Source organism: Pinus tabuliformis, chromosome Q (assembly GCF_031772625.1).
Source record: "Pinus tabuliformis cultivar Carrire ecotype Pingquan chromosome Q, CPIR1, whole genome shotgun sequence".
NCBI lineage: Eukaryota > Viridiplantae > Streptophyta > Pinopsida > Pinales > Pinaceae > Pinus > Pinus tabuliformis.
The window spans coordinates 495,904,444-495,926,366 of record NC_142296.1 but is presented as its reverse complement, the minus strand read 5'-3'; positions in this window follow the sequence as shown (position 1 = coordinate 495,926,366).

The following is a 21,923-nucleotide window of genomic DNA, read 5'->3' as shown; positions in this document are numbered from 1 at the left end:
CAAAAATAAATTAAATTAAAATAGAAAATATTTCAAAAATTTAACTTAATTTAAGAAAAAAAAACATAAACAAATAAAAAACATTTTTTTATTATTTAAAAATAAATAATTTAAAAAAATTAAAATTAAAATAAAAACCATAACAAAATTAAAATAAATAAAAAACATATATAGATATATAAGATACAAATTATTAAAAAAAGAAAAAAAAACCGGTAAAAAAGCAGTGGGCGCCCGGAATTGGCCCGTGCTACCCCGGGTCAGCTGGGCGGCGGGAGTGGATGGGGAGGGAGTTGCACGCATTATCATTGATCTTGATACTCTCCAATATCGAGATATCATTCCATTTACGATCTTAATTTACACCTGCAAAACAAATAAAATCTGTTTAAAACTATATCACTATATTTCTATTTGTTTTAACTAATTTTGTATTACAACTAATCAAGGTCCAGATCCAATTCATTTTTATGGGCTTGCGAGTCAAAAAACCAAGATGTAGCATTATATATGGTCATAATCTCCGCATTTTGCAATCCACGTAATAAGCGAAATCTAGTGTGTCGATCTGTATGATTATAGTCTCGTAGATGTGGAGGAGTATTAGGGAAATCTCACAGGATAACAAAAAGTATGGCAAGAAATATGGTGAGAGGCTTTCATTCCCTTCTCATAACAAACACATGTAGACCAAAAATAATGAAACTCATTTGTCACTCGCAGATCTTGGCTAGTCAACGCAAAATCCACTTGTGGCATAAGTTGGTTTTGAATTATTAAACATGAACTATATCCCTCCAACTCTTTTGTAATACATGAAATATGATTACACGGGTTCAAAGTTCATGTTATATATGAGTTACCAGAATAATTGTTGTGGTAAAATCGTGGCAACATTTGTGTGTAGACATTGTGTGTCGCAGAGTCACATGGCATGTGAGTGAATGAGCCAATGCCGGCATATTAATTGGTTGAGGTGTGTTGATTTGTGTAATTATTTGTTCTGGTAAAATGTAAGTTCGGTAAGAAAAACACGTAGTGAAGAAGATGGAATTGTGTGCTGGAGGAAAGGTGACACAGATTTGTTAATTTCGACTTTTATGGGTGACACAGATTTGTCGAGTTGGACTTGCCACCATATGTATTAAAAATTAGTTGATTTTGATGGCCTCCTTCCTTAGCATAATGCATAACTATCGTGAGTTTTTATGTGGTTGGCGTGGTGAAATGACATCAAAATAACATGGTTCGTTGTACGCATATTTCTCTCCGCCCACTCCCGCGGCCCAACAGGCCCTAGGATGACACGGGTCAGACTCAGCCCCAGGCGGATTTTCAAAATTGGCCCTTGCCAACCCAGGTCTTTTTTCTTTTAATTGATTTATATTCTAATGTTTATGTTTAATATTTAATTCTTGTTTTTTAAATATCTTTTATTTATATATATATATATATTAATTTTAATTTTAATTTTATTATTCTTTTTCCTTTTCATTTTATTTTATTAACTTTAAAAAAAATTGGGTTTTATTTATTTTTGTTAATTTCTTCTTAAACTGTGTTGTATTTTTTAAATATTTTTTTATTTATTTTTACATTTTATAGTTTTTTTGTCATGTTTTTTATTTTTTATTTTATGTTTTATTGTTTGTATTATTTTGTGTTTTTTTGTTTGTTTTTTTTTTGAATATTTGTTTTCTTTTGCATTATTTTTTGTGTTTTTCTTAATTTTTTTTTTAATATTTGAATTTTTTGATATTTTTTATTGTTTTTTTTTAGTTTTTTTTGTTACAAGTTAATTTTGTTTTTGTTTTTTTTTTACTTTTTTAATTTTTATATATTTGTTTTTTTGTCATGTTTATTTTATTTTATTTTTAATGTTTTATTATCATCATGAAAATCACGAAACATTAAAAAAAATATGTACACTTAACACATTAGAAAAGTTAAAGTGTAAAAAATAAGCCTTTTAAACAAAAATGGTTGATATTGCATTAACACTTTTCAAGATCAAGATGCAAATCACTGACAAAAAAAAATGTTCATACTAGATACAAAATAAAAATAGTGTCAAAAATAAGTCTTCTAAAAAAAATTGTGTTGATGCTGCATTAACGCTTTTCAAAATCAACATGAAAATAACTAACAAAAAAAAATGTTCATACTAGATACATAAATAAATTTAAAGTGTAAAAAATAAGCCCTCTAAAAAAATTTGTGTTGATGCTGCATCAACACTTTTCAAAATCAGCATGAAAATCACTAACATTTAAAAAAAATGTTCATACTTGATACATAAGAAAATTTATAGTGCCAAAAATATGTTCAAAAAAAAAAAAATGTTTATTATGAATCACCACTTTTCAAAATCCAGTGATTTTTTGCTACCTCAAAAAAACAAGTACTAGGTCATTTTCTCGATTGATCGGTAACTATGTTTTTTATGGGCCTATTGGACGACATGCAAAAAGTTGACTAGACAGACACCCTTTAGGCTTGTATATGGTGTTGAAGCAGTGATGCTCATGGAATACATTGTGCCTAGTTTGCGCATAGCGGCACTCACAGGTATGACGAATCATGGAGCCCTGGATTTCACCAACAGGTCGAAAAGCAGCACGAAAAAGCATGGCATGATTAGCACATTAAGCTGCGCACCTTTAAGGTAAATGATCTGGTTTTGTTATATGACAACAAGTTTGATAAATTTCCAGAGAAGTTTAGAATGCACTGGTTAGGGCCCTATGTCATTAAGGAGATTATCGACGGTGGAGCAGTTCAGTTGGTTAAATTGAATGGAGATACCTTCCCAAGAAAGGTGAATGGCAACTGATTGAAGCCATACACCGGTGATCCAGCCAGGTGACTATATGAGGATAGCACAGTCTTAGCGCTCCAGGCAGCTTAAAGGAGGCGCGGGACTATAAACTACATTGCAAGGGTTGGGGGACTGCATGATTGGAGGATTGTGTGGAGCGAGGAAATGTCACAGGGTTTGTGACAGTGCGAAGAGAGCTGCGCTACCCAGGGATAAATCGCACAGGTCATCTGGAAAGTGACCGTTAAAGTCATTGTTCATGATTTGACGGTAGAAATGCAGCTAAATGGAATGGGTAGCCAACATTTAAGACGAACTTTATGGGTAAGATCCTTGGAAATATGCCGCCAATCCAGCATTAATGAATTGAATGTGGGGGGAACGGTCGGATTTGAATTCAAAATTCCCTATAAATTACAGGTGGAGGCTCAACGAAAAACACTTGGCATTTTGAGAATTGAGTTGTTGAGCTCTCAAGCGCACATGAACTGTGAATTCTTTGAAGCTTTGATAGCGAGTTCAACGTTTGAACAATTACCAAAGGAGACACAAGAACTATTGAATAACGTCATGTCAACCCCTGCAGAAGCTATGAGACACCGAATTAGTGACAGTCGAGGGGGTTGTGCCAGAAGTTTTTAGGGAGGCAGAGGAAGCTTCTCCAGAGGTTGCCGAGGTATTAGCTGAAGTTCCCAAATCACCAAGGACGCCTAGACCGAAGCCGACCCCAACCAAGGAGATTGCGAAGGATAAAAAGGGCAAGCAGACTGCGATACTGGTGTGTACGTCGTCGAGAAGAAACCCACTGAAGGACAACTCCACCGCATAGGAAAAGGGCAAAGCCATTAACTTGGAGCCGGAGGTGGAAGAAATTGAGCATCCCGATGGATGATGAGGACTTGGGGGTAGAAGTGGAGGAAGTTGAAGTCCAGGGTGCTAATCCTATCACTAAATTGCCCGAGTACGTCCCTCTGTGCAAGGGCAAGACTAAGGTGCCAAAGAAAATTGATGAAAGCAAGGTCCCCTTGCAAACCCCTCTACTACCGAACAAGATTGTCTTTGAAGGAATGTGCTTGGGGTGAGTTCCTCTGTTAAAACTGGAAGATTGGGACTTAGCTGACCATGAGAAGTTCCCGCACTTAGCGACTAAGCAGCTAATGTGACGTATTATTGACACAACCTCTGGGATGACTGCATTGGAACCACGGAGGTGGCTCAGAGGAGTAGACAGGGTAGGCTGCTCAACTTGCTATGGGTGCCGCACTACAATCGCACCCCGATTACAGTATTGGTCATCAAGCAGCTGCTATGCTTGGTGCACGATGGGTGTCTGTGGTTGGAGGAGCCAATACCCATCATCGACAGATTGATCCATAGGATCACGCAACTGCCCTACACAGGGGAAAATCCAGCCATGATGTTTGGTAGAAAAGGTGGTGAGCTAGCCCTCGCGGAGGCCATGAAGGAGAAATTCAAGCTTGTAAAGAAGTCGCGAGGTTATGCCATCTCAAGTATCAGTGACCCTGCAGTCAAGGTGGCCACGCAGATTTTGGCAGGAAAGGTTATGAGGAAGTGTCGCGCAAATGAAGTGCCGACACCAGTCATTTCTCTTGCAGCCCAATGTGCCAAAGGAGTCCAGTTCAATTGGGTGCACTAGCTCTGTGGTGAGTTCTCTGCGAACAGTCGTGAGGCACAAGAGCTCAAAAAGACCTTACATTATGTGTGGCTCTTGTTGTCTATTGCGCTGGTAGCCTGGGAGCTGCCGAAAGACAGTCATTTCCCCTCGGTTGCGCCAGACCTACCAGGATCAGCGAAGTACGCTTCACTATGGGTGACCAAGAATGCTCAGCGCATCAAAGATAACAAGATCTTTTGGATCTTGATGGCGATGAACATCCGCATGGCTATCAATTGTAAACTACGATTGTCACCACCTGTGTTTGACAAACTGCAGGGGTATGCAAAGTTCAAGACAGACTTTCACCATGTGTTGATAAGAGCAGGGAAGGACCCTGTGCAGAAATGGTATGACTTGCCTTGGAAACGAACGACGCAATTGATGCAGTACTTGATTGCTAGCCAGAAGAGTGGCGCACTACCTCAAACTTGGCGATGGGGGTGAGCAAGTCCACCGTGCAACGCAAAAAGGAGGAGGCCAAGCTCAAGATGGTGCAGCTAGCTGAGAAGAGGAAGAAGGAGGCTGATGACAAGGCCCAGGCAGAGCGCGATACCGCCCAATAGACGGAAAAGAAGACAGGTGAAATATAATGTGGCTCTAACAAAGGCGTGAGGTCGCCTTCGCTCGAAACAGAGGAAGAAACGGACGACCAAATAGAGCATCACAGCGTGGACCCACAAGCGATGTCAGCCCACATCAAGCATCCAAGGGAACAAGAGAAAGGAGGGTCGAGGAAGAAATCCAAGGCCACTAAGATGTCATTGGACCCAATCATCCTCACAAAGGGTGATTTGCATGACATTGGAGACACGGTGCGGGATGTCACCGCGGAGGCTCTACAACAGTTCGAATAGGAGCAACATCTACTATTGGGAGCCATCGAGACAGTCTGCAGGAGCTGAAGACCCACACATCACAGGTTGGCATGGTGTCCACCAACCTCACTATCGACACTTTAGAAGTTGCCGAGATGTTGCGTGTGAAGGTCTCCAGTGCGATAGTGCTGCCAGATGGAGCACTGACCACAGAGAATAAAGCTGACAGGCCCACTGTCAGTGCCCTCAAGGGAGTGGGGCTGAACTTGATAGTTCTCCTTGGCAAAGGCACTCCACCTACTGTGGAATGGAGTGATCGCAGAGATGAGGGCTTGCGAACACTGTGCTTTACAGGTGATCAGTGAGCAGAGGATTAATAATGAGTAGATGGCCTTATAGCGAGACTCTGCCATCGCCGCCGTGACCGAGGTAATCGACCAAAAGAAGCCCATAGTTTAGGGCATGGAGGAGGCATGTCGAATTGTCCCAGAGTTAGCCATTCCGGAGGAAGCATTGATCAAGGTGCATGTCCGCAAGCTTGCTACAAGGGTGCGCGATGCTCAATCAGAGTTAGCTAGGGTTCAATTGGAGCTGAACCTATAGATTACAGAATTACAGCTGAAGGCCCAACCTTCAACTCCACTAGAAGTAAAGGAGAGCAACCATCGTCACAGAGGCGATAGCGGCGGTATAAAATGCAGTAGTAGACTACACACAACTTTTTGAACAGTCGTTTGAGGTCTTGACGAGCCTCCAGGAGGACCCTAATGTATAGCGGTTGGAGAAAGAGGTGTGCAAACTACAACAGTGCTATGACGAAGTAAAAGGTATAGCGCGAACCCACTCTCACGCAAAGACTAGCGAAGCCGAGGAGGCCAAACAATTGAAAGAATAGGTAGATGCAGCACAACACAAGGAGGCAGTGCTGAAGGTGCACTTGAAGCCCTGGTTGGATGAGGCTTATTCGGTTATAGCCTCTATTGAAGGCAAGCTTTCAAATTTGAAAGCAACTCAGCAGAAGCTTCATGCCGACAGTTCACGACCAGTGACCGAGCATATGGTTGAAGAAGCGAAGCAGGCGACCGCACAGTGCATTGCAGAGGTTTCCATCATACAGGTCAAGCTGGGAGGTCTTCACGTCAAGATCTCTGCCCCCATAGAGTGACTCAAGGGTGAGTCACCATGTTTGTGTCGGGGGCCTGTTGGGAACAAGTCCCCCTCAGGATAGTTTTGGGGCTAAAAGCCCATGTTTCGGGACAAATTTTGTAATAAAGTTGTAAAGTCTTCGCATTTTGTGGTCGGGGAGCGTGAAGGTGTCATGAGTCATAAAGGGTTGTCCGCCCTTATTTTGTAAAATGTAAATTCGGTTGTAAAGATCCACCCATGGTTCGCGGACGATGGGATTGTATAAAAGGAGCTAAGTAAGTAAGCTTTAAGTAGTTTTTAAGTAAGATAGAGAAGAATGAAGTGAAGAATCTTGGTAGAGAAATCTAAGTGTTTCGGGTCTTAGCGTAGGTAGAGGTTCTGCAGCTGAGTGCATAGAGGCCTACGGTAGAAGTCCGCAGTTGAGTGCGCAGACCCCTGCAGCTGTGTGCGCAGGGCGGATAGAGTCTGTATTACACTAAAGAAATCAATATAATAAGTATTCTACAAATTCTGTGTATTTATTTCCTATTAATGCATCTGGTTATATTGCGTTTTGGGTTTAATTTACAATGTTTATGAGATGCACGAATATATGTGATTATATTGGTTAATTGAATGCAAGTAAGAATATCAATTTATGCGGCACTAACTATGATTGTTTAGTAAGATAAGTAAAACACTTAAGATAACTTGGGAATCCGTACAATACGTTGTCATAGCAATGCGAAAGTACCTGGACCTTGGGTTAAGGCTGCGCGAAGGTCAATCGTACACCTTCGTAGAGGTACTCAAGGGAAAAATAAAGGGCTAGACTGGCAGAGCCCTAAATCTTAGTGACCTACACAAAAGTAGGAACAGAGGGTATAAACTGACATCACGACCATCTCAGGGTGCAAAAACTTGGTTCCAACATCCCCCCATAGTACTTCAGGTGAGACTTCAGTCCGCGCTCCATGGGCTGATGCCGAAAGGGCCAGTAGTGTAGGGATTTGTTTGGCCAACTAACGCTGAACCTGGGTTAGGCCCCACCAAGCCAACGCAAATTCATTTGTATTGACTTGTTAATGCATGTGCTTGTATGGATCTTTGAGATTATATCTTTAAAATTTTGCTCCCTGAATCATCACACCTAACCATCTTTTATCCATGATGTCTACCTATAACTCAGATAAGTGTTGAATTCTTGATGCTTCAAACTCTATGTGATAAGTGTAGAATTCTTGATGCTTAAAGATCTATATGATGAGTTATTCTATCTCCTTATCTTCTCTCATTGCTCTACTAAAGCTTATTAAATTGTAGGTCCTTGAACTGCTTAGCCTCCATTATTTTATACATATATTTTTGTGAGTTGTATATGTGAAGAAGTACTAGAAATGCATGGCTTATGCCTTTAGATGAATGAACCAACCCTTTTTATTTAATATATGTATGAATACATATGTACAAAAATATATGTGATGTCTCCAGTTTCCTGAGAATCATATGAGACACACAAAATATAGATGTTCCAAGCATTGGTCTTGTAAGCAATTCGAGGCTGTCTCTGGAAGCGACAACATCTTTTGGCACCGTTTTCAAGAAACTTATTGAAGGATTTTTCCCCTGGGATACACCAAATTAAGTACTCTTTGTATAGGTGAGAAAAGACATTCTGATTTCATCCTCAACACCTTGGCGACTCCACAAATCCCATTATCATTTATCATCCTAGCTTTTAGAAAGCTTCACACTCTTTTAGATACCTCTCAGCAGAAAACCCCATCTGTATATGACCTAAAGAAATTAATTTTCAGGAGAGTCTGGAAGGAGAAAACTCCTACTACTTATGCTACTGTCTCATCATTCTCTGAAGCTTCCTCATCCAGCTCCCAACCCGCTTTCATTCACTACTTAGAATTTACTCCTAAGATCCTTACATACCCTTCTCTCAGTCTAGTCGCTCCAACCACTGTGGTTTTGGCCCAAGTTCCTCTGGCAAATCTCAATTCCCCCTCCGTTAATTCAAATGGATGTGTAGAAATTCTGCAAATTCTCTACAAATCTCGCTCTAAGACCATGTAGAATATTTGAGTGTAGGTTAACCCGATAATGCAAAATAACCAAAGAAAAATACTATAACCTACTTCTACTATCAAATTCTGCTTTGCGAAAGCTTAAAAATTGAGCAAGATCGAGTTGAACACATATAACCAGAAGAAGAATCAATGCACAATACACATGAAAATACTTTGGGGAAAGCCTAAGCTAAAAACCCCACTATTTGTATTATCATACAAGGTGGAAATACATCAGAATTATACAAAGCCTTAGCTTTCACATCTAACCAGCTCTCAGTACAATCCTCAAAGATGCTCAGAGGCAATCCTAGCTTCTCACAAGCCTTCTCCTCTACCCTCCAAGCTCTTATTTCCTTGCGATGTTCCTAGTGGATGATTCTCACCTCACCAAGTGGAACATTGCTCTAACACACTATCAAAACTATGCAATCCTCAAAGTATTAATTCCTTTTGCATGCATGAGTTTTCTTTATAGGAAAACACATGCAACTGATAGTACATTGTCCTTGACATTTATCTCAACTGGGTCTTTCTCAGAATAGACATGCATGAGTTTCTGATGAGGGAATCTTCAGTTATCTGGAGTACACTGGTTGAGTGCATGCATGCATCAACTGACTGATAACTCACAATTAGTTCCTGAAACAATTTGGAACTAATTTAACTGGACTTAACTCAGTAAACTGAGCTAACTAATTACAAGTCAAATATAACTCAATCTTATCTCCTTAATTAAAGGATAATCTCTTTAATTTAAGGGATAACTGTTGCATGACTTCAGAAAGACTTCTAACTTGAATTTCTCCAACTAATTAAGTTAAAATAACTTAATTAATTATTTCCAAGCAGCTGGTGAGACTAAATTCGATTTAATTCAAGGACAAATTAAATTTGGAATATTCTTGTTGCCACATTTCAACACTCCCTCTCAACAAGAAAGGGATTATCTGCCACCCTGATCCTGTCTCTATGGAACTCGAATTTACACTTTGACAATTCCTTTGTCAAAATGTCACCATCTTGCTCCTCTGTCGAAATATACTACAGCAATATGATCCTCCTCGCTACACAGTCTCTGAGATGATGATACTGGATGTCGATGTGCTTGGACCTATTATGAAATACTGGATTCTCAGAGAGTTTGATACAACTCTGATTATCACAATAGATCACAATTGGATCCATCCTCTGATCAAACAAACCAACTAGGATTTTACGCATCCAGATGGCCTCACATGTTGCCTGACTTGCAGCCATGTATTCAACCTTTGCTGAGATAAGTGAAATCGACCTCTGTTTCCTGCTGTACCAAGAAACTGCGGCTGACCCAAGGTTGAAAATACCTCTTGATGTGCTATTCTGATATGATGGACTCCCTACCCAATCTGCATCAGTGAAGCCCTACAACTTCACTCCCTCTGTCTGTTTGTACCATAATCCATACTGAGATGTGCCTCTGAGGTATCTCAATACATGCTTTGCCGCCTTCCAAAACATCTTGGTAGGCTGAACAATCACTTGACTCAGCTGGTTCACCGCATAGCAAAAATCTGGTTGTGTGTTCACTTAGTACATAAGTGAACCCACAAGCTGCCTGTACACAGTAGCCTCCACTACTCCTGAAGTAGCATTTCCTTCCTCCAATTACCAGCTAGAGGAGTCTGCATGGGCTTGCACTTCTCCATGTGGAATCTCCTAAGTATCTCGTTGGTATACTTGCCCTGAGACACAAACAACTCCCCATCCTTCTGCCACACTTCCATGCCAAAGATGTAATGCATGAGACCCATGCCTTTCATCTCGAATTCTCTTGCAAGGTCCTCCTTGCAAGACATGATGAACTGATCATCACTAGTCAATATGAGATCATCAACATAATTAACGATGATCAACAGCTTACCTTCCACCACGATGTGGTACAGGTTCGCATTCGCTTCACTCTTTGTGAAGCCCAACTTAGTGAAGTAGTTTTCTATCCTAGTGTACCAAGCACAAGGTGCTTGCTTCAGTCCGTACAAAGCTCTCTTGAATTGGCACACATGCGACTCACGATCGAAGGTGTCAAAACCTTTCGGCTACTCTATGTACACCTCTCCCTCAATCTCGCCATTGAGGAATGCAGTCTTCACATCCATCTGATGGATCTTCCAACCCATCTTTGCTGATAGTTCCAACATAGATTTGATAGATGAGTACCTTGTGACAGGAGAAAAAGTCTCATCATAGTCAATCCCCTCGACCTGTGAAAATCCACGAGCAACAAATATTGCCTTATGCTTCTCCACACTACCATCAACAGCTTACTTTACCTTGTAAATCCAACGAGAACTCACAATTGACTTGTTCTCCAGTCTTGGAACCACATCCCAAACACTGTTACGAACTATGGAGTCATAGTCCTCCACCATAGCATCAACCCAAATCGGCTGTTGTACTACTTCCTCAAAGGAAGATGGCTCGATCTCAATATTCCCCAGCAAGGGCCATGTATCCAGTGTACCTCTCAGGTGACCTCCTCTATCTGCACTGAGAAGATGGTGCTCCCACATTCTCTCTCGTATCCTTCAACAATCTGTCAGCTTCTCTTATCCGCTTCCATCCATCTCTGGAAGACTCTGCTTGAGTGGATGTCTCCACTCCTGGAACCTTTGCATGCGGCTGCTCCGCATCATTCTGAGGCTCCTCCTCCTTAGGAACCAACAGTTCCTCCATAGCCTATAGTTGGAGCTCCCTCTCAAGGGAAACTCGCATGGCCTTCTTCTCATCAAACTTGAGATCTCTGTGAACCACTGTCCCCGACTAGTAGGCAAGTACACTCGGTAGTTGTGAAGTGCATCAGTGTACCCCACAAGTATCCCCAACTCTACTGTCGGCTCAAGCTTCTTCCGTGAATCCTTTATCACATGGCAATATACCAATGAGCCAAAGATCCTGAAGTGACCCACATCTTGTCTCTTACCAGAGAAAGCTTCCTCTAGTGTCTTCATCCCAAGTATGCGATGCGGGCTTCTATTCTACAAATAGACCGCTGTGTTGCATGCCTTAGCCTACAAGTGAAGTGGTAGGCCTTGGTGATGCAACATCACCCGTGCTTCCCCTACAATAGTTTTGTTCTTCCTCTCGACCACCCCATTCTACTGTGGGTTATGAGGTGCCGTCAACTCTTGTTTAATTCCTTCTGCTGCACAGAAGTCCTTAAACTCTTGAGAGACATATTGCTTCTCAAGGCCTTGATCTTCTTCCTTGACTCTTTCTTGACCAAAGATTTGAACTCACAAAACTTTGAGAAGGTTTGGTCCTTCTTCTGCATGAAATAAATCCATCATTTACGAGAATAATCATCAACGAAAATACCTTTGCTTCGCCGTGGATGCCATCGAGAATGGTCCACACACATCAGTATGAAATCGCTCCAAGATAGCCTTCACTCGACTGTCTCAATCATGAAAGGAAGACTTGGTGTACTTTCCCAAGGTACAACCTTTGCATGTGTCAACTTGCTCAAGTTTACCTTTGGGAAGTCCTGTAGATATCTGCTGAATTATCTTCAAAGCCCCATGATGCAAATGGCCCAACCGCCTGTGCCACAACTCGCCAATGTCTTGGCTTTGCACCAATTCTGCTTTCATACTCAATGTTGCATAATCATCTACCTCTAGTTTATAGAGATTCTTGACCCGAATCCTTATCCTCTTGGTCTGACCCATGGCTATGTGTCTTAGGAACACCTTTCCTTTACTGAAGACAACATCGTAGCCTTTTTCCTCCAACATCGCGATCGATACTAGGTTCTTCTTCAGTCCAGGAACATATTTCACATTTGTCAATGTGATAGGAGCTCCATGCTCCCTCTGAAAAGTAACCGTGCCCACTCCTGAAACACTATACTTTCTATCATCACCCATCTCTATGCGCATCTTGAGGTCTTTCTCCTCCAAGGCACTTAATAAACTTTTATCACTGGTCATGTGGAATGAGGCTCCACTGTCAAGATACCAGACACAACCCATGACACCATGCATGCAATGAGGGTAAATTCCATTTCGATCCTTCCGAGGATCCCTTCTTGGACTTATTCAATGGGAAATTAGTTCCATAATGTCCCATCTCAATTGAAGTATTATATGAATTTGATTTGCACTTGCAACCCCGAACTTCAAACTTCAAATTCTCTTCTCTGTATACTGTTCACAGCTCTGATAAACTTATCTTTGATACCATGTATGAAATTTTGCAAATTCTCTACAAATATCACTCTAAGATCATGTAGAAAATCTGATTATAGGTTAACCCGATAATGAAATATAACCAAAGAAAAATACTATAACCTACTTCTACTATCAAACTTTGCTTTGCGGAAGCTTAAATATTGAGCAAGATTGAGCTAAACACATATAACCAGAAGAAGAATCAATGCCCAATACACATGAAAATACTTTGGGGAAAGCCTTAACTAAAAACCCCATTATCTGTGTTATCATACAAGGTGGAAATACATCAGAATTATACAAAGCCTTTGCTCTCAGTACAATCCTCACAGATTCTCACAGGCAATCCTGGCTTCTCACAAACCTTCTCCTCTGCCCTCCAAGCTCCTATTTCCTTGCGCTGTTCCTAGTGGATGATTCTCACCTCACCAAGTGGAACACTACTCTGACACACTTTCAGAACTGCACAATCCTCAAGGTATTAATTCCTTGTGTATGCATGAGTTTTCTTTATAGGAAAACACATGCAACTGATAGTACATTGTTCTGGACATTTATCTCAATTGGGTATTTCTTAGAATAGACATGCATGAGTTTCTGATGAGGGAATCTTCAATTATCTGGAGTACACTGGTTGAGTTCATGCATGCATCAACTAACTAATAACTCATAATTAGTTCCTCAAACAGTTTGGAATTAATTTAATTTGACTTAACTCAGTAAATTGAGCTAACTAATTACAACTCATATATAACTCAATCTTATCTCCTTAATTAAGGGATAATCTCCTTAATTTAAGGGATAACTGTTGCATGACTTCAGAAAGACTTTTAACTTGAATTTATCCAACTAATTAAGTCAAAATAACTTAATTAATTATTTCCAAGCAGCTGGTGAGACTAAATTCGATTTTAATTCACAATTTAATTCAAGGACAACTTAAAATTGGAATATTCTTGTTGCCACATTTCAACAGGATGTTACAGGTTTTTTTACTGAATAAATATGCCCCTCTTGATTTACCTCAACCCCTAAGTGTTATGCCTCAGGACTACCTAAAGATTTTTCCTAGATTCAATGGAGAGGATGAAAACACTGCACATAGACACATTGAAACCTTCTATGCTTTTGTTGAGAATCTAAATGTAGAGCAACTGGATGTGGTCTTGAGACTCTTTGTACAATCCCTTTATGGAGAAGCCAGAAAATGGTTTAAATCCCTACCTAATGCCTCCATCACTACCTGGGAGGAACCTGAAAACTATTTCAAACAAAAAAGTGGGGAGAAAAGAGAAATCATGAGTATGCCCTCACAAAGTTCAATGCTATAAGGAAAAAGCCAGAAGAGGATATTTCAGAATTCATAAAAAGGTTCAATAAACAGTATAATAACCTGCTTGGTGAGATAAAGCCTCCTCAAGTTGTTGCTCGCATAGTATTTATGGGAGCCTTTGAATCCAACTTTGGTTTTACCCTAAGGTAAAGGAAGTATCACACTTTGGATCAACTCCAAGTTGATGCTCTTGAGGTAGAAGCAAATTTCACCTCAGTAGGTAAGTCAAGAGGTAAGGATGAACCTATTGAGAAGAAAAGGGGGAAAGAAGAGACATCCTCCTCTGGTCAAGCTAAAGAATCACTAGATCTAAAGTGGGAAGAAATGGATAAACTCATCAAGAGTTTATTGCATAAGGTGGTGAAGCTTGTGATGGAGAACAAGAATCTCCCGAAACAGAATGCTCAAGGTAATAACCGAGGTTATAACCCACAGGCCACCATTACAGATACTTCCAAGGGAAATAAAACACCATCTCAATCATATCCCTCATCCTCTATATTTAGAAGATGATCCCGTCGAACAATCATCAGAAACACATGAGATGCAGGGAAAATTGTGTTCCTCTGTCTCTGAAGAACAACATGAAAATATGGCTCAACAGAAAAAGTCATGATAGAGAAGCAACAACAAATGAGGAGGACATAGGTGATTATTGTAAACAGTTTGCGGATTTCAGGCAAGCACAACTACACCGAAGGTATGATCTAAGATATTTAAGAAAGAGGTTGAGGAAACCAGAACAACAAGAGGGAAATGCACCCCAAGATATTCCCCTAATGCCAGATAAAGGGAAAGGTAAGCTGAATCCTGACTCATCCAAGGTAAAAGTCTCCTCAAATAAGGAATGCAATAGCTTTAAGGTACACATAGAAGAGAAGGCACCTGTTCTGATAAAAACTACCAGTGATAAGGAAAGAGAAGCAGAGCTAGGAGGTGTAGAAAAAGGCCAACCTGCATTCAATCTTTAGAAGGAACTCGAAAAGGTAAAGATTCTTGTTCCTCTAATTGAACTTCTAAAGCAGCCCACTTATAAAGCCCAAGTCTCTCAGTTCATGCTTCCATCCACCTCAGTACCGACCCATGACTGTTTAAACCTTCAAGAAGAAATACCAATGGTTGTTTTTGGGCCTCATGTTGAAGAACTTGATCCTTCCACTGCACCCTTCTATGTGACCCTGGTAATTCATGACCTCTTATTGCATAACTACATGTTGGACTCTGGAGCCTCGCATAACCTCATGCCCTTAGCCGTGATCGAATAAATTGGCTTGCAGATCACCATGCCCTACAAGGACCTATACTCCTTTGAATCTAAGAGGGTAGAATGCTTGGGAATGATAAAAAATCTAGTGGTAAACCTGGCTCATATCCCTGTGAAGAGCATAGTGATGGATATCATAGTGGCAGATATTCCCCCTCAATTCGACATGCTCTTATCTAGGTCTTAGGGTTCCAAGGTGGGGGGCTCTATCAAATTAGATCTAACTTATGCCACTATTCCCACTTTTGGAGGCAAAGAAAGGAGGTTGTATAAAGAGTCCAGATTTGTAAAAATTGTGACCCCAGCTGAAGGTTCTAAAAATTCTCCAGTGTATGGAAAAGAAAACGACCTCTCCTGCCTGTTCCTAGAAGAAGATGAGACCATCTTAGAAGAAACACCAGCACACCTAACGATGCAGTTAGAACACCAACACACATATGAAAACAAAGTGTGGAAATTATACTTTGACGGAGTGAATTCCAAAGAGGGAAATGGAGCAGGAGTATTGTTGGTATCTCCTGAGGGCAGCTTGATACCCCTCTCATTCAAGTTGGAGTTTGAGGAAACCAACAACGTGGCAGAGTATGAAGCATTGTTCCTTGGGATAAAAACAACAAGGAATATGAATATTGAATGCTTAATTGTGCATGGAGACTCCGAACTAATTGTAAAGCAGATCAGAAATCAGTGCTAGGCTAAACACCCCAGATTAAGGACTTACCAAAATGAAGTATGGGATTTGATTGATAACTTATTCCTGGCCTGAGGGCAGCTTGATACCCCTCTCATTCAAGTTGGAGTTTAAGGAAACCAACAACGTGGCAGAGTATGAAGCATTCTTCCTTGGGCTACAGACAATAAGGAATATGAATATTGAATGCTTAATTGTGCATGAAGACTCCGAATTGATTGTAAAGCAAATCAGAAATCAGTGCTAGGCTAAACACCCAAGATTAAGGACTTACCAAAATGAAGTATGGGATTTGATTGATAACTTATTCCTGGCCTTTAATATCCAATTTTTTCCCAGAGAAGGAAACATAATGGCTGATTCCCTTGGTGTAGCAGCAAGCAATTTTAAACCCCCTCAAAATCTACTTCTTAGGCACAAGGTGGAGGTTAGAACATACCCTCTATACCTGATAATGTCAAGCATTGATAGGTATTCCAGGATGATGAGCAGATCAAACGATTTATAGAAGTAGTTGGGGAGTTTTCCATCTCAACCATTGATCAAGGAGAGGAAAAAGAGGAAGATCAAGAACCAACTTTGTGGGAAGACACAGTGGTTGGACATAAAATTCTACAACTGAAAGGGAATACCATTACTCGTGGGCTAGTCCCACTAGAAATATTATTTAAGAAGGATGATGTAGCCTCCAAACCAATAGCTCCAAAGATGGACGAACAAGTAGAAGATTGCAATATCGGCTTAGAGGATGAACCCCAGATGGTCAAACTATCAAAATGAATCCCCTCATAATATAAAAAAAAGGTATTTAAATCTCTTCAAAATCTATAAAGATGTTTTTTCTTGGTCTTATGAGGATTTAAAAGAATTTGATACTAACATCATACATCATAAGATTCATTTAAAGAGTGGAATAAAACCATGCAAGCAAAAGCTCAGGCAGATTAATCCACTCTTACTCCCCTCCATTGAAAAAGAAGCAAGGAAACTTATATAGGCTAAAATCATAATGCCTTTAAGGTACTCGGAGTGGGTGGCCAACGTAGTCCCATTCCGGAAAAAGAATGGAGAAATAAGGCTATGTGTAGATTTGTGGAACCTTAACAAGGCATCGTTGAAAGAAAACTACCTGCTACCTAAGATGGATTACATATTGCAGAAGGTGGTTGGGACAGTTAGAATGTCCATGATGGATGGGTTCTTCGGTTACAACCAAGTGGTAGTCCACCCTGACGATCAGAAGAAGACCGCTTTCACCACCCCGTGGGGGACTTTCATGTATGCTCGCATGCCTTTCAGTCTTATTAATGCAGGGGCCACGTTTCAGAGAGCTATGGATATAGATTTTGTAGGGGAGCAAGACAAGTTCGTAGTGGTATATTTGGACGATATCATAGTCTTCTCTAAGACCGATGAAGAACACATCCTCCACTTGAAGCTCACCTTTGAGAAATGCAGGAGGTATGGTATTTCTTTGAATCCCAAGAAATCTCAGTTCGCCTTGAGTGAGGGGAAGCTACTAGGACACATAGTAGCGCAAGAAGGAGTGAAAATCGATCCTAAGCGAGTCGAAGCTATCAGTCATATTCCTCTACCCAGAAATAAGAAAGAGGTCCAAGCCTTTTTGGGGAGAATCAATTTCTTGAGGAGGTTCATACCCAACTATGCAAAAATAGTGAAGGGTATTATAGATATGCTAAAAAAGGAAAATGAAGTCAAGTGGAGTGCGCCCCCGCCCCCCCGATATTCTCTTACTAGAATTAAAGAAGCATTAGTTGAAGCACCAATACTAGTTATCCTTGACTACTCAACGCCTTTTTATATATTTTCTTTTGCTTCTCCGCATACCATTGCTGCAGTTCTGCTACAGAAGAATAAAGATGGTTATGAACAACCCATTGCCTTCTTTAGCCAAGTCCCAAGGGATGCTGAGCTAAAATATAACATCTTGGAGAAATAAGCCTATGTACTAGTCAAGGCTTTGAAGGCATTTCGAGTGTATGTGCTAGAATCAGAAATCAAAGCATTTGTCCCAACGATGGTGGTTAAGGACACGCTTGTGCAAGGAGATAGTGAAGGAAAAAGGGGTAGGTGGATACCAAACATATAGGAATATGAGTTAGACGTAAAGCCTAATAAGCTCATAAAAGGCTAGGGGTTGGCGAAGATTTTATCAGAATCTAATTTTCAAGCTTTGGGGATAAACTTGATAACAGAGGAAGGAAAAACATAATTTCAGCAGAACGGGATTAAAACTTCAGAGAAAAAGATCTATGCTAAATATGAGGGATCACCATAGTATAAGAATATCATCCATTATCTCTTATTCTTGAGGTGCCCACTAGGGCTAGATAAATCTAAGTACAGAACCCTAAGACCACAAGCTCAAAAGTATATCATATCCAATGGTCAACTCTACTGGAAGGACCCAGTGGGAGTTTTTCTATTATGTTTGGTATAAGGAAAAACTCATAAAGTGATTGAGGAATTTCATGGAGGAGTTTGTGGAGGTCATCACAGCTAGAAGACCACAGCTCACAAAATCCTGAAGGCAGGATTCTAATGGCCTACACTATTTGGAAATGTTCATTTACAAGTCAGGTCATGTCATAAGTGCTAAGCCTTTGCTGAGAGACAAAAACTGTCTCCCCTTCCCTTGATTCGAGTGCATGTGGAAGAACCCTTCAGACAGTGGGGACTAGAATTCATAGGAGAGATAAACCCACCTTCCAGTGGCCAACATAAGTGGATATTAATGCCAACAGACTATTTCACCAAGTGGGTAGAGGCCATCCCAACTAGAAATGCTATAGATTTAGTGGTAATCAAGTTTATTGAGAACATATTAGCTCGTTTTGGTTATCTTAACAAAATTATCACTGATAATGCTCAAGTCTTCAAATCTGCAAAATTCACTAGCTTACTTCAGAAGTTCGATATCATCATCAGGCACTCCACTACCTACTATCCTCAAGGAAACAGTTTAGATGACTCCTCAAAAAAAACCATGGTGAGAGTGCTAAAGAAGACCATCACCGAGAATCAGAGAAACTGGTACATCCAATTTAAATTTTCCCTCTGGGCCAACTGAGTGACTCTTAAACATTCCATTGGAAAATCGCCTTTCAAGCTAGTGTATGATAAGGTTGCAGTCTTCCCAATCCAATTAACAATGTCAGTGGCGAAGTTACTACAAGAAGTTGAGGAGGAGCCAAGTACTTTGACACGAAGGATAAACCAACTAGTTGAGCTTCATGAAAACAGGGAAGAGTTATATGTAGTGTGACCGTGGAAGACTGCGATGAGAGATAATGCGATAAAGGCATTCATCGAGAAACGTGCTAAGGCAGAGGAAAAACTGAAAAAGGAATGGTTTACGTTGGGTTTATGTGAATTTCTATTACACGAGGATTATAATAGAAATAAGTGCATAGACGGGTTATGTGGAAAGTCAATATATAACCAAAGTATAAAGGTTTTAGTGGGGATTGGTTATATATATGTGGCTTAAGGTTTAATTAGTTATATGCAAAAGTTGAGGGTTAGACAAAGTCTCGATAGGAAGGACTGAATGAAGGCAGACTGTGGTTAGGTTGTCTGATAAAACACTCTACAAGATTGATAAAAGGGGCCTTAAACCATTATCTAATGAAGGTATGACCCGGTCGGTCATATAAATTCCTGGGGAAAAATAGTTTATGCATAGGTCTATATGCATACTGTGGGTAAAGCAGGGGTAACCCTGCGTCATTTGGTATCAGAGCTGAATAAAGAAATTATGTGTGAAAGTTTCTTTGGAAGAATTTAGAACAGAGATATGTGGAAAGATGTGTATGTAGGCAAGGGAGATCAGATTCTAATCTGACAGTGAAGCAACCAGAGTAAAGCTGGGAGATTGGTAAGAGGAATACTAATCTTGATATTTCTGCATTTTGATAGAATGTTCAGATTTTGAGAAAAGTAGAGAAAATGATTTATGGCCAATGAATCTGTATAATTGGAATTGTGAAATGTTTGAAATTGAAATTGGAGAAGAACAGTTAAGTTCTTAGAGGCAGGTGAGTAAGAATTAAGGAGAGATTGCAGAAACATAAAGAATCTACAACGATGTTTTGAAGAATGGAGGTTCATTCGAATTTGAATAGTGGATGGAGACTGCTTGTGAAATCATACAGGTATTATTTTATTTAACTCTGATTTGGGGTTTGATGGATAAAGAAATAGATTGAATATTGATAGTTGCAGCTAATGAAGTATCTCAGCAAAAGAAGATCAAGCCTTAAGAAGCAGTAATGAAAGAAACTGGTAAGGATTTCTGAGTGGAATAAAACTCAGCAAAGGAGAAATTGTTGCTGATAGTTAAGATTTTCCAAGATAAAGCTAGAAGATTGGAAGAAAGAATCAGATTCTAAATCTGATTGACAGTAGCTGAATATTGAGAATTTGTACAGTGGAAGCATAAAGATCTGCTGAAACAGATTTGCAGAAATGGTGAGATCCTGAAGGTAGGTGAAGGTATGCAAATTTGTCTAATGATTAGCAGATATTGAATGAGTGAAATTTTAGAGCAGGATTACAGTAGTTAAACTGTAAGAGGAATGTTTGTAAGTTTTTGAAGTAATAGAGTTGAAGATACAACTGAAGGCCAGTGAAAAGAACAGTCCATTCAAAGTGTAGGTGAATGGGAGGACAAGATCAGACATAGATCTTAAAGGTGAGGAGATATGTTCTTATTTTAATTTGAATTGAAGATTGGAGAGTTGTGGTCTTTATATTGATGCACAGGTAGCAACAGAGAAAGGTGAGAATATTGCAGCAACCTAGAGCGAGGAGTGCTCAATTGGTTCCAAAGGAAAGAACCAGAGAAATGCCAACAGACTAAGGTCAGAGGAGAGAAGCTTAGTGAGGCATATGTAGCAAGAAGGGGACTTGTTACAGTAGGGGTATTTTTTCAACTCACAAAGGTAATTCCATAGAGGATGTGTATAATTTCTAAGGGAGTAAAGGAAGTTGGTAAGAGTTTCTAAGTGAAAGTAGAAATGTGGCAGAACCTTGAGGAATTCCAACAGAGATTGGATAAAAGAGGATAGTTGTGTTCTTGGAAAGTACAGATGAGTTGAAGCCTAGAAGGAGCAAAGATAATTGCTCAAAGGAGGTTCCAGAGATAGAGAACCAATTTCTTGCCAAAAGACCAAGTACAAAGGAGAGCTTGGTGAGGTAGGTGGTAGCAGGGCAGACTTGCTGTTGTAGAGGCTTTAGTGCAGCTCATAGTGAGTGAATGAGGAACTCATAGAGATGGAGAGGATGATGACTAATGATAGTCATAACAGAGGTTCTGAAAGAGATCACAGCAGAGGACAAAAGGAGAAGGATGCCAAGGAAAATGGCATGAGAATGAGTGATGCAGAATATGATAGAGAAATGGCTGAGATATTAGTTCAGCTTGAAGTGTTAATAGAGATGTTGCAAGGAAATGAAGTAGACTAGAAATATGGTTATGTCATGAGGAAGAAAGTTAGGTGGCATAGGCTACAAGAGAAGAGGAATCAATAGGTGAATATGTAGTTAATAAAGGAGCTAAGGGAAATTGAACAGATTATAGATGCCAAATTGGAGACAGAGAAACTCGAAAGAGTTGAGCTACAACAAAAGGGAGATGATGAAGAAGATGTTGAATTTTCGATATGTGAACTAGAATGTGGACCATTACTTTTTGAAAGTGATGAAGAGCCAGAGGAGTTGAATCATATGAATGATTTAGAGAAGCCAGAAGACTTGAGGACTGAAGCATCAAATGAGACCAGAAGATCTTGTATTTTTAAAATTAATGATTTGTGTATGATTGCAGGTTTGGAAGAAGATAGGCAGTCTTTTAAAGCTGTCAAAAACATGAAAGAATACCTTCCAGAA